Source organism: Phascolarctos cinereus, unplaced genomic scaffold (assembly GCF_003287225.1).
Source record: "Phascolarctos cinereus isolate Bilbo 61053 unplaced genomic scaffold, phaCin_HiC Scaffold_4;HRSCAF=312, whole genome shotgun sequence".
In the NCBI taxonomy this organism is placed as follows: Eukaryota; Metazoa; Chordata; class Mammalia; order Diprotodontia; family Phascolarctidae; genus Phascolarctos; species Phascolarctos cinereus.
This window is the reverse complement of record NW_027555847.1, coordinates 433,236,805-433,257,512: the sequence shown is the minus strand read 5'-3', so window position 1 is coordinate 433,257,512 and position 20,708 is coordinate 433,236,805.

Below are 20,708 nucleotides of genomic sequence, written 5' to 3'. Positions count from 1 at the left end.
TGGATGTATGTGCAATGTACTTTTCTTTTTTTTTTCTTTTTGGTGAGGCATTTGGGGTTCACTTGCCCAGGGTCACACAGCTAGGAAGTGTCATGTGTCTCAGGCCAGATTTAAACTCAGTTACTCCTGACTCCAAGGCCAGATCTCTATCTATTGTGCCATCTAGCTGTCCCTGTAATGCACTTTTAAATTTAATACTCATTATTAACATTTTCTCTATTGCTTTAAAAAAAACAAACTAGATTATCAATGAAACAATAGTTCAAGCCCCAAATTGGTGCATTTATATTTCTGAGATGTACATATTAACAATGAATATTTAAAAATTGGCTTTTCTATGCTAGTTCTACCCAGCACACTCCTGCCTTTCCCCATCTTTAGCTCTGCAGCATTAGACATTTTTGAACTTCTGATCCTCCACGACATTCTCTCCTTTGTTTATTATTATTATTATTATTATTATTATTATTATTATTATCATTATCACTACTTTTTATGGTTTTCCTCTTGAATATCTGACTTTTAGAGCTTCCCAAAGCATCATGATTTATCTTCAGTGGTACTAATTTCTGGAGGCATTTAATGAATAGTAGATTTATTTAACATTGTAGATAAAATTGTCAAATATGTTGCAGAAAGAATTCACACACCAGTTAAGGAAATAGATTAGATTAACTTTGATATTTTTTTCAGTTGGAAGATTCTACTATTCTGTTCTCTTAATCTAGTTTCACTCATCCACACCTTCATCACTGATGTTTCAAAGTGATTATAAAATTTGATTGGTTGCAAAAGTCTTTCCTTCACATCCAGAATAATGTCCCAGAAAAACCACATCCTTTCTGGTTGCTCATCTGTTGGTAGGATGGATTATTTTGTGTAAATGTTTTGCTAGTCCCTCCACTAACTAATATTGATGTATCTTTGAGAGCACTTAACTCACAGCCTCCTTCTGCTAAGTCATGGAGTATGAAAAGGCATTCTAATACAAGAACCAGCTGTGCTGCTATATTAAAAAGTCATTCTTAGTTAGCAAAATACATATGCCAAGTTATAGAATGCTAAAGCTAGAAGGGAAGTTAAAGATCACTTTATCCACCCACATCTTTATATTGAGATTCCTTGTTTCAGATGTATGTCCATGTGTTACTTAGTTTTCTTTACATTTTTCCCTTTGTTGCAAGAGAAGGTTTACTATGGGGAATTTTTCCCAGTATAATATCAATAGTAATTGTAGAGGTTTGGTTGCAGTGATGGTGTATGTGTTGAGGGGAGGATAGACCACATAAAATTTTAACCTAATTCAGTTTTCTTCCTGTGTGTATTTCAAACACATGTGCCTCCATGTGTTCCTATGGATGCACACTTCCATTCTAGAAGTCTAGCAATAGAAATTAGAATAAAATTATGAATTGAAAATGTGGAATTCTTCTTTTAGTCTACTTATCTACCATAATTTAAAATTTCTTTCCTACAGTAGAATGTCCTCTTTATTGGAGTATTAAATGTGTGTCCAACCGTAATCACTAATTAAATTAGCTCAACCAAACTGAAAAAAAGTGAGAAGATATAAAATAAAATATCTTTCTACTTACCAAACCAAAAGTACTTCTGTTTTCTCTCAGATCCTCCTCAAGTGACAATTTTGTTTGATGATCCTGCATCTGATTGACTACTGTTTGTCAAACTTAAGTGAGTTTTTAAACAAATTGAACAGTGCACTTGAAGTCAGGAAGACCTGAATCCAAGTCACTTAATATTTCTATGGCTTACTTCCCTCATTTATAAAATGGGGAAGTTGAAATCAATGGAATCAATCCAATTTCTCTTCCAGCTTTCAATCTATGATCATGTGTTAAGTAATTATGCTCATCTTTAGAATAAGTCTGAAGTCAAATTGATCTTCAATATTAGGGTATGCAAGTTGAGAAGCAGAAAAAGAGGGCACATTACTGTTTCTTGAAAAAATGGAGAATAATTAAAAATCACTTTTTTTTAAAAAAAGAAAATTACATTTGGTCAAATCATACAATAAATTTTATCAGAAATTTATAAGAAAACTATGTTATGCTATTGGTTACAAAACGTCTTATTTCATAATTCTTGATAATCTTTCAAACCATTTGGCAACATCTATACTACCTTGGGAATGCATAGGGTCTTCTACTTCCTCATGTTTCTATTCTTCTTCTTTTGTATTACAATATTTATTCATAGATGTCCAAGCTCATTTAGTTCATTGAAGGCCATACTTCCTTCTCTTACCATTATCTTCCTTGTAGGTTTATTGATATAAGCTCTCTATCTTTACCAAAGGGTTTTATTTCTTTTTTCTTACTGAAATCTTGGGTAATTTAAATGTATATTTTCTGCTTATATTCAATTTCTCTATTTTTAATTTTTTGACACCTTTCCCTGTGATTTCTCAGGATGGTGGACCTCAAAGTTTTCTTAAACTCTTCTGCATCATTCAATTAATGTTTTATTTGTCTCAGTCTCTGTCCCAAGTGATTTTTGGGGGAATTGAACTGGTCCCAGATAAATGCTGGACCCTTTGCTTGAGATAAGCCTGGTGGATGCACATACCTGCTAGTGTCTTGGCCTAGTTCTCTAGCTTCTTGACTTCTTTATTTGAGGGTTGTTGCAACATAGAGAGTAGCTTCTGAGAAAAGGTTTGCTGAGTGATTGCATTAGGGGTTAGGAATAAGCTTTCTCTGTTGGCAATTTATCATGTATTTGCCTTAGAATTAAGTTACTTGTTGTCAGTCAGCAAAGACAGTTGAGTTTTGACAAGTCATGAGTATTGGCAAATGAATCTAGTTCTCCATTTTCTTGAACTCCTAATGTAGAAATCCATACCATTTAAAAAAAATCTATATTCATAGGTAATATGCCCTTTTCTGCATGTAAAAATAACAGAAATGTCAATTAAGGAGCTCCAGAGTGTTAAATTTTCATCTAACATGTTTAGTAATTACATTACTTCATTGTCTATGGTGCCTTTTAGCAGTATGCAGTTTCCTTCCTTATCTCTTTTGATAAAATTTGTTTTTGCTTTTGCTTTGTCTGAGATTAGGATTGCTATACCCATTTGTTTGTTTGTTTTTTCACTTCAGCTGAAGCATACTTTATTCTACTCCACCCTTTTATCTTTAACCTGTGTATGCCTATTTCAAATGTGTTTCCTGTAAACAACATATTGTAGGATTATGGTTTTTAATCCATTCTGCTACCAGCTTCTGTTTTATGTTCTGTTTTTTTCACAGTTATGATTACCATATGTGTCTTTATCTCCATATATTTCACCCTGTTTACGCTTTTCTTTCTCCTTTCTCTCTTTCCCTCCTCACTAGTGTTTTGCTTTTGACCATCACCTGCCTCAGTCCCACCCCTCCCTTCTATTAGCTCCCTCCCTTTTCTTTTCCCTTTTCCTTCCTGCTGCCTATAGGGCAAGTTAGATTTCTGTATATAACTGATTATGTTATTCCCTCCTTCAGCCACGCCTGATGAGAGTAAGGTTAAAACAATGCTCATCTCTCTCCCTTCTTTCCCTCTACTGTAATTGGTTTTTGTGCCTTCTATTGTAATGTCATTTACCCTTGTCTGTTTCTTCCTTTCCTTTTCTCCCAGTACAATCCCTTAATTGGATCAAATTATCCTTTTGACAAAATACAACACCTATTCCTATTAAAAACACTAGAGAGCATAGGAAGAAATGGGATCTTCCTTAAAAATAATAAATATCATCTACCTAAAACCTTCAGCAAGCATCATATGTAATGGGTATAAGCTAGAAGCATTTCCAATAAGATAGAGGTTGAAACAAGGATGTCCATTATCACCACTGTTGTTCAGTGTGGTACTGGAGACATTAGCTTTAGCAATAAGAGAAGAAAAAGAAATTGAAGATATTATAATAGGCAAAAAAGAAACAAAACTACACTTTGCAGATGATATGATTTTATACTTAGAGAATCCTAGCGAATCAAGTAAAAAACTACTTGAAATAAAGAATTTTAGCAAAGTTGCAGGCTATAAAATAAACCCACAGAAATCATTGACATTTCTATATATTACCAGCAAAGCCCAACAGCAAGAGATAAAGAGAAATTCCATCTAAAGTTACAGTACACATTATAAACTTTTTAGGAGTCTACCTAATGAAACAAATCCAGAAACTCTATGAACAGAATTACAGAACACTTTTCACACAAATAAAATCAGATTTAAATAACTGGAAAAACATCAATTGTTCGTGAGTAGGCCGAGGAATATAATTAAAATGACAAATATACCTAAGCTAATTTGCTTATTCAGTGCCATACCAATTAAACTACCAAAAATTATTTTATAGAGCTAGAAAAAATAATAACAAGATTCATTTGGAGTAGCAAAAAGTCCAGAATATCAAGGGAACTAATGAAAAAAAAAATGCAGGGGAAGGTGGCCTAGCAATTCCATATCTTAAATTGTATTATAAAGCAGCAATCATCAAAACTGCTTGGTACTGGCTAAGAAATAGAGTAGTGAATTAGTGGAATAGGTTAAGTATGCAAGACACAGTAGTCAATGACTATACTAATCCATTATTTGATAAACCCAAAGACCCCAGCTTCTGGGATAAGAACTCACTATTTGATTAAAAAAAAAAAACTGCTGGGAAAACTGGAAAAGAGTATGGCAGAAACTAGACATAGACCAACATCTTAGACCATGTACCAAAATAAAGTCAAAATGGGTTAATGATTCAGACATAAAGGCTGATACTATAAGCAAACTGGGAGAGCAAAGAATAGTTTATCTGTCAAATTTAAGGAGAAGGGAAGAATTCATGAACAAACAGGAGATAGAGAACATTATGAAATGCAAAATGGATAATTTTGATTACATAAAATTGAAAAGTTTTTGCATGAACAAAGCCAGTGTAACCAAGAAATATAGGGAGAACTAAGTCAAATTTATTAGAATACAAGTCATTTCTCAACTGATAAATGGTCAAAGTATATGAACAGGCAGTTCTCAGGTGAAGGAATTAAATCCATCTCTAGTCATATACAAAAGTTCTAAATCACTATTGATTAGAGAAATGTAAATCAAAACAACTCTGAGGTTCCACATCACACCTATCTGATTGGCCAACTTGACAAAATAGGAAAATGATAAATGTTGGAGAAGATGTGGGAAAATTGAAACACTAATACATTGTTGGTGGAGTTGTGAAATGATCCAAACATTTTGGAGAGCAATTTGGAAATATGCCCACAGGGCTATAAAAAATGTTCATACCCTTTGACCCAGCAATAGCATTTCTAGGGATGTATCCTTTCTAGAGATATGTCCCAAAGAGATCATAAATATAGGAAAAGGACTCACATGTACAAAATTACTTATAGCAGCTCTTTTTGTGGTGGCAAAGAATTGGATATTGAAGGGATGACCATCAATTGGGGAATAGCTGAACAAGTTGTAGTATATGAATGTAATAGAATACTATTGTTCTATAAGAAATGGTGAGTAGTTGGACTTCAGAAAAATCTGGAGAGACTTGTATGAGTGAAGCAAGCAGAACCAGGACAACATTGTACACGGTAACATCCATGTCATGCAGTGACTAACTTTGATAGATTTAGACCTTCTCAGCAATGCAAGAATCTAAGACATCTCCAAAGGTCTCATGATGGAAAATGCTATAAACATCCAGAGAAAAAGCTATGGAGTTTGAATGCAGATCACAGCATACTTATTTACTCTTTTATTTTCTTCTGTTGTAATCATGATCAACTATGAAACACTTGGCTACTATGATCAATTCAGTGATCCGAGGCAGTTCAAATGACTCATGATGGAAAAATGCTATCTACCTCCAGAGAGAACTGATGAACTCCGAGTGCAAATCAAAATATAATTTTCTCACTTGCTTTCTTTTTTTCTTTTTCTTTTTTTTTTGTGATATGACCAATATGAAAAATGTCCTTTAGGGTTTCATATCATTTGCTTCACTTTTCAGTGGGCGGGGAAGAATTGAGATGGAGGAGAGAATCTGGAACTCAAAATTTTAAAAGAATGTTAACAATAAATACATTGCATGTATGGTATGTGCATGTGTCCGTGTGTGTATGTTGACAGAGGTTCTATTCCAGACATGCAAAGGTGTTAGGGCAACAGAACTCTAGGTCTGAGTCATTCTATGTTTCACAAGGGAGAAAAATCAATATATAATTCAGCTGCTACCCTCCCCAGATCCAAAACAATTCACTGAGAAATAACTTGGATATTTTCTTGAGTGTTGCATATTAAGTGACAAATTCAAGACAATATGTAGTTCACTGAATTATCTATGACATATTCTATGACTTTTGGATGCTCCTTGACAAATCTTGATTTTAAATGTATTGAATCTGTGTGCCTAAATAGTAAATATAATTGCCTACTTTGATATCTATTGATACCTGTCATTTTAAAAATAAAGGCCTCTATTTACTCTTACTTCATATGAACCCTTAATTCCAGACCTGAATATGTAGCCAGCACTGGAAAAAGAGTTGGGCCCTGAGTTGAATTAGAGTATATGACTTTTCATTACATTTAGGAAATCATATCACACTTTTAATGTTCCCAAGCTGCTTTTTGTACAGCTTCCTCTTTATACAATTATTCTCCTATGGACAAGCTATAATTGGAAATCATAGGTAATTTATCAGGTGATTCAAAAGATAATTAAAAAAGATGTTTGATGTATCTGAGTATCCAATAAAATATTGCAACAATAAGCTTCATGTAACTGATATATAAGGCATTATCAAGAACATGTATGATGAGAAAAGAAGGGGGGTCAGTTATCCAGTAAAAAAATTAAGAAATAAATGGATTTTCATATTGTTATATCAGTAAACTTAAAACTTAACTTTTCTATTTCCTGAAGAGATTGGATACGTGACCCACTTGAGGGCAATGTTTTCTTTTGCATTAAGGTTGAACTATTAAACACAATCAAAAAGCCCTTTGATTCCTTGAGGGGAATTGTCAAGAACAGAACTGAGTAATAACTTCTGTAATGTTAAATTGAAACTATATTTTAATAGATTATAATCTTTCATTTGTTCATGTTTTCTACAAATGTTAACATTAAATCATCTTGAGATAGAGTTATGTTGGAGAACATGAAAGAACTCTGCCATTTTGGAAATTTCTCAAAGAAAGAATGTTTAGATTTAGAATAATGCTACATACAATTTTTAAAATGTTTTGTAAGACTTGTGCCTAAAAGTATTGTTAGTTTTTTCAACAATTTGCACATATTTCCATAATCAAAGATCTTTAATTTTATTGAATTAATACCAACTGCATTTCATTTAATTTTATTTAACCAAATATCCTGTCCTTTTGAGGTTTTACTTGACCCATAGTCATAAACAAATATTTTAAATTCCTCCAACTTTTTGTAACCTGCAAATTTGACAACATGATATTCATCCTTTATTCAAGATGTTGAAGAGCATAGGGGCAAGGATATGTTCCTTCAGACACTACACTACAGACCAAATAATATTTTTTTCCCTAAGTTTGACAATTTAATTACTTTGGAGCCAACCAAAATACATGATTATTTATGTTATTGCTCTCCAATTTGTCCATAAGGAATCATGAGAAACCTCAATAAAGGACTTGCTTAAAAGTAGTAACAACTGAAGTCTCCAACATTCACCTAATCTACTCCACTAATTACTCTGTCCAAATGGAATGATATAGCTATACTTTATGAAGTCATACACTAAATTGTAAAGCTCCAGAAATCCTAAAGTTTTCTGTACAGTTACTCCAAAATGGTTACATTATTCTTTATCATTATTGTTATTATTATTTCCTAAATTTGAAAAAAAAAAAAGACAAGCCATGGAAACGCTTTCTCATGTGCTAAGTTAGGACAATTTTTTTTTCCAAGTTGGTATAAATTTTGACAAAAGAAACTAAATGTCCAGTGACTTTAAAAAGTATACTTTGCTTCATGTGCTTTTTCTGCTTTTATTTGCTGGTGATACTGTTGTAAAAACTCTCTAAGAAATTTAAAAAAAAGTCCTTGGGTTTCTTCTGCTTCTGCTGCAAGTTTATTAGTAACATGGACAGAGAATTGTAATGCTTCATTATTTTTGGCTAATGGAGGAGAATACAAGCGCCTTCATACTTTCAAGTGGCATTGAAACAAATTGTCTCTATCAGTTAGTAAAACAGTTTAGTGGTATGAGTAAAATAAATTGTATTTTTCAAAATCTATAAATTTTTAATCAACTTTTAAAAAAAATTTTTTTTTTGTTATTTTACCATTTACAGGAAGTGATATCTATTGTTTTGGTAATGGGAAATAATAAAAAAAAATATTGCAGAAAAATGTCAATTGCTTAAATTAGTTTATAACTATGTGGCTTTGTAATATTTTTGTTTAATTCATATGTGATCTCATATCTCTAAACATAGTAATAGAATATTTTGATTCAAGAAAAATCAGTTCTGGACTATTTCAAATGTGATCAAATTGGTTCTATTTTAGTCAAAGATGTATGCATTGTATGAGATCGTTATTTTACTAAAAATACTGTGCAACATTCCTTTTTGAAAAAAGAAAGGAAGGAAGTTTTAAGAGATCTAATAGGGGATTCTTCTTTAGGAATGGGTTAAAATTGATGGTCTATAGAGTGTCCTCAAATCTAAGCTTCTTGAATTCTGAAACATAGTACTAATACCTGTATTTATCCATTAACATATATTTGTTAATAAAGATATTTTGTTTCTTACCTGAACTAAATAATCACCTAAATTCTCCCTATCCATTTGAAAACTGGATATTATTTATTTTTCCACTAAAAATTGAGAGGTTGAGACCTAGAAATCTCAGTTATGAGGATAAGAAAGTTAGACAGGATTTCTTTAACCTATAGAGGTGTGATCCTAATATTGATCTTATTGCTATAATTTTTTAATTATGAATTTCTGTTTTTGTTTTTTTAATGAGCATATAACTGCACACCAAAAAACACATGAAGAGGATTACACAAATACACAAACACAAAAGCCTTCATTTTTAATAGTACTCACTACTATTTAATAACAAAGAATTATTTAATATTTATTTTTTATCATGTTAGGCTAAAATATAACTTTTAAATGAAAAAATATCATGTATTTCAAATTCATCATGCTTAAAAATTACAGAATGAAAGTAAGTATATTTTATTTCCCATATCAAATTCCATTTTGGAGTCACATCCTTTGTTCCATAGTATCTCTGATGATTTCAGCAGCTAAGGAAATACATGTGGAATACTAGTGTATCCACATATAAGTGAAATTCTGCTACATGGTATGGCCTACGTTGAAGTTACATTTCTCTTGAATTCGCCTGACTGAAACAGGAAGAAAAAAGGTTTTGTTTTTATTGTTGCTGTTCAAGAGTAAGGAAGTTTAAAATGTAAATTAAATTCAGCATTATTATTTCACCATAAGAAAATGGGAGGAGTAGATTAGAACTTCCAGCCACTTCAAAGTTATTAGTAACTGGGGATCCTTAACAGAGGAGATATAAGTATTTCTCTCAACCCAGTATTACCGGTATGAACAAAGCCAACTTCCTTTTTTAATAACTTGCTGTGTAAGTGGAAGGAAATTGAAAATGAAGCCAACAATCATAAATAAAGAATTATTCATTTATGTAGCTAATCTCTTCAGATTTCCAAATTCTATTGTTGATGGCTATGTATTTGATTGCCCTATCAGGGAAAGAACTAATAAAAAATGATGAAGAACAAAATAGTCCAAATATTATACAATTATCTTAATGAACACTCAGCAGGGGATTTAACTAAGATAAAAGAAACCATATTTTAATCACAAGTTCAATAAAGAAGGAAAAATAACAGTGCCCGCAATATCATTACACCTAGATGAAGCTCACAGTATTTGAGATTTAGGAAGAGCTTTCTAAAATCTGATGTGAATTTTGAGACTTGTTGGAAGTGACATTTTGAGTGGAAGATGTCTAAAGCGAAGGTGGATATATATTATAACAAGGATATTTCAATTCAACTCAGATAAACACACAGAACTTCCATTTAGGCTAACCAAACCACTGAATCTTTTAAGGTTTACTCCTCACTAAACTTTATTTTATTTATTCGCTGATCACTAATCTTTATGTTAATTCACTCATTGTCTTTGCTCTCATCTAAACTCTCTTCTCTCAAGGTCAGCTATCATGCTTAATAATTATTGTTACTTTCAATTACACAGGCGGTGTATCTTCCTGTTTGAATTTAAGTTCCACTGCTGCTTGAGGTTAATAGTCCAAAATATGGCCAATAAAATCAAACCAATGCATTTTTATAACTTTCCTACAGCAGTGGAGGATAGGAAAAGGTATATGCAGTTTACCACTGAATTATGCACATTATAGTCTTCTTCAGCAGTAAGGTTTAACTGTGAAGAACAGGAATACTTCTTTTCTTCTTCTTCCTCTTCTTATGATTATACTTATTATTTATTAATTGAATTTAGGGGCAGCTAGATGACATAGTGGATAGAGCGCCAGGTCTGAAGTCAGGAACACTCATCTTCCTGAGTTCAAATCTGGCCTCAGAATTAGTGGCTATGTGACCCTGAGCAACTCATTTAACCCCATTTGCTTCAATTTATTTATCTTTAGAATGAGCTGAAAGAGGAAATGGCAAAGCACTCCAGAATCTTTGCCAAGAAAACCCCAAATGGTGCCATGAAGGGTCAGACATGACTGAATGACAGAACAATAGAAAATATTCTCTTTTCACAAAATATTCCTCTTTTTGTATTTGTGACAGTGTGAGAGGCTGGATTTTCTTATATATTTCAACTAATAAGATGTGTTTCAACAGATTGAATGTCTAAGTAGATTAAAGAGATTTGTAAGAATATGTGTATATTTGTGTTTTTTCTATATGTGTGTGTTTACATATAAATGTAAACATGTACTACATGCAAGTATACAACCTTAGAATCACAGGATCATAATTTTAAAGATGAAAGGGATCCTTTTTGATATTATCTGGCACAATGTCTTTACTACGTATATGAGGAAATAAGATTGAGAGTAATTAAGTAACTTGACCTCTTAAGGTCACCCACGTTGTAAGTAATAGAATTTGTATGTGAGTCTGCATCTTTTGATACCAAATAGAGGAGGAGTTCCATTGTGGTCCAAAATACTAAGTTTGTCATTAAGTAATCACAAAAAACAGATAGCTACTTTATTTAATAGAATAAAAAGAAAGTCTTTTCCTCAGGCTAATTAAATCCATAACATGATATAGAAAAGCATTCAGTGAATATAATGATTATTTTAAATTCAAATTTCATATATGAAAAAATACTTAAAACCAAATATTGGGAGCTATTTGAAATTAATACTCTCAATTGCAAACAACTCCAAGGAATTGAAAACTTTTGAGTTTGATATTTTGGAAATCAGATTTCATCTTTTTTAAATCTGCCTTTTAGAGAAGAAGAAAGGACTAAGTCAAATCAACTAGCATTTGTTAAGCTTATATAATTTGCAACACACTGTGCTAAATTCTAGGACTACAAAGAAAGGCAAAAGGTTTTTTACCCCAGGGAACTCAAAGTCTGATGGAGACAACATACTAACAATTATGCAAAAACTAACAATCTTGCTCTCCCTCTTTCTCCCCCCCCTCCTCTCTCTCTGTCTCTGTCTCTCTCTTTCTCATTCTCTCTATATATGTATGCATGTATTAATGTACATATCTGAAACAAATTAGATATAATTTCTGAGGGAAGGCCCAAATATTAAGAAGCACTTCTCACAAAAGGTAGAGGTTTGCTGAGACTTCAACAAGGAAACCTGAGAGCCATGAAGACAAAGTGAGGAAAGACAGAATTTCAGGCTAGAGGAACAAACAATGAAAATGAATGGATAGACTCGTGAGTTGGAACATTTTGCACAAGAAACAATAAAAAAGCTAAGGTCATCAGATCATGAAATATGTGCAGGGGAATAAGATGTCAGAAGAGTAAAGAGCAAAGAACAAGCCAAGTTATGAAGAACTTTAAAAGCCAGAAGATTTTATATTTAATCCTTGAAGTAATCATGAGTCACTGGAGTTTACCGAATAAAGGAATAACATGTTCAGAGCTCCACATTAGTAAAATCAATTTGAACAGTTAGTGGAGGATAATGGGATGAAATGAACCAGACCAGACTGGGGAGTAAATAAAACAATGATGATGGTGATGATGATATTTAATCATTTCAGTTCTGTCCAAGTGTTTGTGACACTATTTGGGGTTTTCTTGGCAGTGATAGTGCATTGGTTTTCCATTTCCTTCACTAGCTCTTTTTACAGATGGGGAAACTGAGGCAAATAAGGTTAAGTTACTTACCCAGGATCACACAGCTAGTAAGTGTCTGAAGCCAGATTTGAACTCAAGTCTTCTTGACTCCAGGCCTGGCACTCTATCCACTGTGCCACCTAGTTACATCATCATCATCATCATCATCATTATCGTCATCACAGCTAAAAATTATATAGAAAATTTTATGTCTTAGATACTGTGCTAATCACTTTACAATTATTATTTCAAAGGATAGTCACAACAATCCTGGAAGATAGATGTTATTATTATGTTGTTTTCTTTCATTTTTTAGAAGAACCAATGACATCACAGGGTCTTTATGAACCATAATTAAGTAAGGCAGAGTTGCACAAAGTCATCAGCCTCACTCTCTCTTTTAGTGTCATCAAAGTCCAGTGGCAGGACAAAAGTCAGGATGGCAGGTGATGACTCATGATGCAGTGGATGATCTTGGTGTCTTCTCTGTCTGACCAAGCTCTTAGGGCACCACAGCTCTTGCTTCAGCTGCCTGCCTTCATGGCCATTGGAACCAATTGTTTTCATTCACTTATTCCCCTAGGGAAGTCTTCATATATTTGGGATAGACACCTCCCTAACTCACCAATGGGTTTGAGGTCAGTTGGTTACCCTCAACTTGATTTAGCCATCTGCTGAGATAGTTTACTGGCTGCAGCTTCTTGGAGCTACACAGGAGGAAATTAAGGCAAGCAGAGGTTAAATGATTTCCCTAGAGTCACACAACTTATAAGTACCTGACACCAGTTTTGAATTCAGGTCTTCTTGATTCCAGGCCCTGAAGTTGGGTTAAAGCTGTGAAATGAGGAATGAGGAAATGGTCTGAGGAAAGAAGCATAAAATTCAAACCTTGCCATCCATGCTATTCACTTGGACGGTGAAGATTGGGTGTTAAGGGCAATTGCTCATTCAATTTTCTTCCTACACCTTCCCTCTCTCAGTAAATTTTGTTTACCTTTGGTGGGAAGGAGGCTGTGTCTAATAGTTTGAGTACTTATTTGTTTGTGGGCTATATGTTCTGTTGTCTTAGGCATTTTAAGTTGTGAATGAATTCAAGGATATTCCATACCTAATATACATATTGGCAACATTGAGTTCTTGTGTGCGTGTATAGTATTTTAGGAAAACTATTGCCTACTCTGGGAAACTGATATAGCTCTTTGTGAGAGATATATAAGCTTTATTTAAAAATTTCATCTCTTCCCTTCACCAGAAAAAAAAAAAACAACTCTTGATGGAAACAATGAGACAACTAGAAATTGATAATATTATGTTAGATACCTAGGATCTAATTAAAATCTATGTATGTGCTCAGTTCTTGAGTGGGGCCTAGACTATAGCTGGCAATCATAAGCCTGGTAGAAATAGTACGTTTGTCATATGAGAACTATCTTTGCTCATTGGAACCCTGGATTTGAAATAATGGTTTCTTTCATGCCCATCAATTTGTAGTCATTATTAAACTCACACTGGTGAAATGAATTTTTCAAAGTATCAAATTCATAATACATAAAAAGTTGAGAAAAGTTTGAAAATACCTAATAAGAAAGAAAAATCTCATTTCCCAAATTTATTACTATTTATACATACAATAAAAAAGCAAATCATGCAGAATACTCTAAGTACCTCAAGATCAGCAAATACAGTCTATGATCTCATGGAATTCACAGTCTAATAGAGAGATATATTTAGTTGTTTCTGTTATTGCTGCTGCTGTCTTCTCAAATTTTATTGCTGAGAGCATTGCCAGTGTTAAATACTATTGACCAATGTAAATCACACCTACTCTAGCCTCTCAGAGTGAAGTCCTTCAATTGCTGAGGGTACACGAGACTGATTCAGGGTCTTCACGATTAAAACTTTAATAATAATACCAACTATTAAAATACTCTCCATTTGACAACTACATATTTGTGAGAGGCTGAATTTTTTTCATATATTTCAACCAACACAATGTATTGCAACAGATTGAATATTGAAGCAGTTACAAATTCATCTGTCTTCTAGACAGCCAATAAAGAGATCTGCAAAAATATGTAAAAAAATTCATTCCTTCAATTAAACTTATTTGTTGCTTGGGAAAATATACACATATTAATGAAACATGCTATTTTTCTTAATATATTAAATATTGAATATCATCATTATTTTAAAAATACTAATATTTTAAAATATAGCAGGACACTCTTATATGATAAATATTGTTAGATATAGCCCACATAAGCTAAAGCTCTTGAGGTCCTTAATATTTTTTAAGAGTTTTAGAGTATACTCAATAGTTTTACAAAGTATAAAGGATTCCCAAGACCTCCTAAAATTTTTTTGAGTTCCACCATCTTAGAGAGTGGTCTAAGAAATTAGGTTTTAGTGACATATCAGTGATCATACAGCCAGTAGGTGTCAGATGTAGGATTTCATGCATGTACATATGTACTGGGAAAGGAAAGTCATTTACTGACTAGCAGAGATCAGGGAAAGAGTTTCAGATGATGACATTAGTTTAGCAGTGAAAAATGCATAATTAATAATTTAAAAATTGAGAGTGGTGATAGGGAATCATTTCTTCATTAGGTAACTCTATAAGAAAAGCCACTGGGGTAGAAAACAAAAGGCATATCTGGAAGGCAGAAAGTATTTCAAATTGGTAAGGTTTTGCAGAAAATAGAGTAAAAGTATATGGCATATGGTTGGAAAGGAAGGATGGCATCAGATTTAGGAGGACTGAAAATATCCAGTAAATTACTTTGTTATATGGTTAAAAAATATGGAACCATTAGAGATTTTTGCTTAGAGGACAAATACACTCAAATTTAAAGAGAAAAGGTCCTGAAAATAAGTGTTTACATCTGCTCTTGAAAGAAGAAGAGAATAGATGAGAGGTTTTATGTCGTGACTATATCAATACTCTAAAGAGTACATATTAGGAAACTATAAAAATGTGATTTAAAAGAGTTCTATGATGGTTTTTCTAACAAGTAAATCATTACATTACGTAAATATTATCTTAAGAAATTTTGTTGAAATTAAGAAATTAAGAAATTTTAAGAAATCATGACTCTGTTTTTAACTGAAATCAGTTCTACATGCATCATGTTTCCAAAATGAAATAAATTATATAAGCAAAATCCCTTTTACCTCTTTATACCATTTGCCCATAAAGAACTAAAGGTGGTTCAAATGAAATGTCAGAATGAAATCAGATTTGGAAAGAGGCAATTAGGAGACTTCTGTCTAGAGACCTTATCTTGGTATAGTATAAGTAAGCATTTTGAAAGATTTAAGATTGAAAATGTTACAGGAGACAAAGTAAATGTATAACTATGAAGTTTTTCCCTCTAGAGTACATATATATATATATATATATAATGTGTGTGTGTGTAACACACACATATATATGTATGTACATATGTATATGTGTATGTATATGTATATATATATGTATATACATATGTACAGGTATATGTATACATAATGTATGTATTCTATATGTGTATACATAACACATACATACAATATACATATACTCTAAGTCCTTAAGATAAATTAGGCTCGTGAATTTTCTTTTATCCATTCTTTCACTCCTTCTATAAATATTTATTGAATAATCTTCCTAGACATTGAGAAGTTTGCAAAAATGAGTAAGATACAATCCCTACTCACAAAGAATTTATAACAATGTAGATTTTATAACCTAATCCAATATGTATTTCTTAAGCAAGTAATAAGAAGGTACCGTAAAAAGCAATGGAATTACAGAATTAAATTGAAAAATAATGTCTGTAATTGAATAATTTGCATTATTAATTCTTGCAGTATAGACACAATTTCTTTAAAATTAAATCAAACCCCTCAGTCTTTAATACACACATAATACACACATAAATACACACATTAAATGTTTTATAGAATAAAACATTGACTATCAAAATGAACAATGAAGATTGACTTAGTATTTTCATTTTGCTTAATTGATTTCACTTTCTAATATATCACAAAACTTTCCCAGTTTTTGCTTCTAGTACCAATTTTTTTTACTAATTCATTCTCATTTATTTATCTTCACACAATTTTAATTAGGGAGAGGTTGCTCTATTATTTCTTTTTGATGATTTTAATTTTTTTCCATGAAAGTCTTTCCAATTTTTTCTACATTACTAATACTGATTGTTCTGAATCACATTATTAGATTTTATATCAAAGATATTATTCAGTTTCAATAAGTATTGAAACAAAATTACTTCCATTAATTTTATGTTTCCAATTCCTGCCAGCTATTGTGTTACATTAAGAAAGAAATGTTATATTTTAATGGAAAAGATAGTTGAATGAATTAAGAGAGATTCCACAATTAAAGGCAAACATTTTTGGCCTTTTCTAAGAATTTTCATGTTAGAAGGTTTTTTTCCCCTTCTTTGCCATGGAAAAGATGGGACAATGTTGACCTAAACTTGACTGAGCAGGATTATCTAATATATTGGAAGTTTTTTAAGTATATTATGGGACAAGAAGAAGAGATGCTTAGATTTGTATCATGCAACAGCACTATCTTCCCCCAAAATCAGAGGATAGAGAGGAAAAAGGCAGAAATGAACAGCAAAAGCTGTGGGTTCATTTATCATTAAACTTATAACTTGAATGGGTTAACGATTCTTTAAGTGCTTAATTCATAGTAAAACTAGAAGGCTCCTTAGGTACTTAATAAAAGAAATGCGTCTTTCTGTGGTCTGTATTTTTTCTTTGCTTTAATTTCTATTTGAAGTTGTTATAGAGCCTTGGCAAAACAAGGATCTCTTCAATACCAGAGACATAAATGAAATAAATGGTAAAGTACACCACGATACCATAGCATAAAAGTAAGTGGCTTTCTGCTTCTTTCTTTACCATAATAATTATAATGTAAGCAATCTGCAAATAATATAATTGTATTTTCAAACCTCATGACCTCAAAGAGTTATATAGCAACAATGCCCAATATATAGTTTGTTTGTTTTTTCAACTGCAGAGTCCACAACTGACAAGAATTCAAATAATTAAACCAACTCAGGCAGGATGCTTTTTGGAATGAGTTATAGACATTTTTTTTCTCCTTTTCTCAAACTTTTTGCACAGACAGCATAATTTCTCAATCAGGAGGCCTACATAGACACAACCTCACAGAGGGATTCCTTCCTTAAGGAGAATGTAAAATATATATTCCACTCACATATAATTTAAGTAATATTAGTGATCACAGTTTCAGCTTTTACTCATTTCTTTTAAAACAACTATTTATAGTGAAAAACCATGGCAATATGTACCTATATTAAATTTTCCTTTAAAAAATCAGAATTAGCATTTCTTTATCCATATAGTATGATACAAAATCAATAGCATATATAACAATTATCATATATGTCAAGAATGTAAATTGTTTAATTTGTATTCAAAGGAAGAAAACATCTTTTTAAAACTGTGATATTTTCAAATAGAATTGCATTAATATAAAGGATATTACTCAGTTTCAGAATTAACACCTCAACATAATAATGAACAAGATGCTTACCCATTTTTCCTCTAGTTTTAACAATATTTTGCTATTTTCTAGCAGAGGCCTTAATTTCATACGTTTGTAAATGTTTGTGATTTCATATTTTTTGTAATTTCATATATTTTCAAATGTGAAAACATGGTATAAAACAACAACAACAATGAAGACAAGATTTTCTCTGTTCTTTTGAGAACTTATTCCAATCTGCCCCACCTACAGATACCTATTTTAATTTTATCCAATGGATAACCACTTTTAGTTTCTAACAACTAGTTATTTTAATTCCCTTTTCCAGGATGCCACTGACTCAATTGCTATTCTATTTAGACAGAGTGAGTTCAAGGGTGACTATGCCTTATTTGAAAGTAATTAAATAAAATTTAAATTAAAATTATATTAAAACATGGATATTTCAATTAATAAATTAATCTGTTTTCTATCTGGAAATTACTCAGGGACAATAGAAAAATTGAAAATTACTCTTTTCATGGAGTGAAAAGATCCAATAATGTCACTTTGATTTTTGGTAATAGGGAAACCAAACAGAACAAAACAAAACCCATAAGTTATTTAAGTCTACTTGAAGAAAGGAAGAGCATATTTATATGAAACACAAATGATGGGAAGCAGGAGAAAAGCAATACTTAGAAATATAAATATTACCTTTTCAGGTTATTAAGGCCTTTTAAATACTTTATAATGGGGCAGAGCCAAGTTGGCAGAATAAAGGCAGGGACTTGCTTGAACTCTTTTAAATTGCCTTCAAAACACTTAAAATAATGCCTTAAAATTTCTGGAGCAGCAGAACCAAAAGAAAAGATGGGCTACACAATTTTCAATCCCAAGACACATAAAAAGTCTATCTCATTGGTGATAGAGTAGAATACAGTTCAGTGTTGACCATGCCAGCTCTAGCAAAACTGCAAATAGGCCTTGGGGATGACTGAATCAGCAGCAGCAACTTCTAGAGCTCTTAACCCACAGATGATAAGTTGGTTGAAAAACTGGTCAGAAGCAAATTATAGACAACTCTTTGCTGGCACTGGCTGCAGAACTCTGTTTCGTTGCCCATATGGGGCTCTTTGTTACATTCCCCTGGAAATAAGGAGCACTAGCACACTAAAGCTTGGGACTGCAGGGAGCAAGGACCCAGGTCAGAGTTCCAGGGAGAAAAAGAAAGCTTGTGGTCATTAAGAGAACAGGTCAGGAGAGCAGTGACCACATTTCTCCTTAGATCACACCAACTGGAAGAACTGAAAAATTACAGACTCCCAGAACTAGCTTTGAATATAGCAGCAAAAATATTTGAAGCTTAAGAAAGTATCCTCTCCAGACCTACAGAGCCCAACTTTAACTTAAAGTTCAAAATTAAGAAATAAGCTAAAAATTAGCAAATGTCAATTAAAAAGAGAATTGGACAATAGAAAGTTGTTGTGGTGACAGGGAAGGGCAAAACACAAATTCAAAAGACAACAAAGTGAAAAAAAGTTACATCCAAAAAAATGCAAATTGGTCTTGGGACAAAAAAAATTCATTAAAGAGCTCAAAAGGGATTTTCAAAATCAAATAAGAAAGGTAGTGGAACAATTGGGAAAAATAAATGAGAGTTATGTGGGAAAACAATGAAAAATGAGAACATTGATACAAGCACAAAAATTACTAAGGAAAATAATACTTTAAAAATAGGCCAAATAGGGAAAGAGGAACAAAAATCCTCTGGAAAGAACTGCTTAAAAAACATAATTGGGCAAATGGGAGGAAAAGATTTACAAACATTCACTGAAGAACAGAACTTCTTAAAAGTAGAATTGGCCAAATGGGAAAGGAGGCACAAAAGCTCACTGAAGGAAAAAACAAATGTCTTAAAAATTACAATTGGGCAAGTAGAAGCTAATGACTCCATGAGACATCCAGAAACTATAAAATTAAATCAAAAGAATGAAAAAAATAGAAGAAAATGTGAAATATCACACTGGAAAAACAACTGACTTGGAAAATAGATCCAGGAAACATTGTTTAATGATTATTGGACTATCTGAAAGGCAAGATTAAAAAAGGAGCCTAGACATCATATTTGAAGAAATTGTTTTTTTTTTTAAATGCCCTGATATCCTAAAACCAGAAGGTAAATTAGAAATTGAAAGAATCCACTGTTCCTGAAAGAGATCCAAAAATGAAAACTTCCAAAAATATTACAGCCAAATGCCAAGGCCTCCAGGTAAAAAAGAAAATATTGAAAGCATCTGGGGTGGATCAAATATCATGAAAGCCACAATCAGGATAACACGAGATTTGTCAGCTTCCACATTAATGGATCAGAAGGCTTGGGTTAAGATACTGGAAGGCAAAGGATCTAGAATTGTAAATAAGAGTATCTTTCCCAACAAAATCAAGTATAATCCTTTAGGGGAAAAATAGACATTTACTGAAATAAAGGACATTCAAGTATTTCTGATATAAAGACAGAGTTAAATAGAAATTTTTACTTGGAAATACAAGACTCAAGAGAAACATAAAATAATAATCAGGAAAGAGAAGCCATAAGAGATTCAATAAGGTTAAACTGTATACATTTGTATATGGGAAGATGATACCTGTAACTTCTAAAAATTTTATCTTTATTTGAGCAGTTAGGAGGAATATACATAGAGGGCGCAAATATGAGTTCAGTATGATGGGATGAAAGCTAAAAAAAAGAAAATTAAAGAAGGAGAAAGAAGGGTACAGTGGGAGAAGTTGGAAGAGAGTAGAATAGGGTAAATTATCTCCT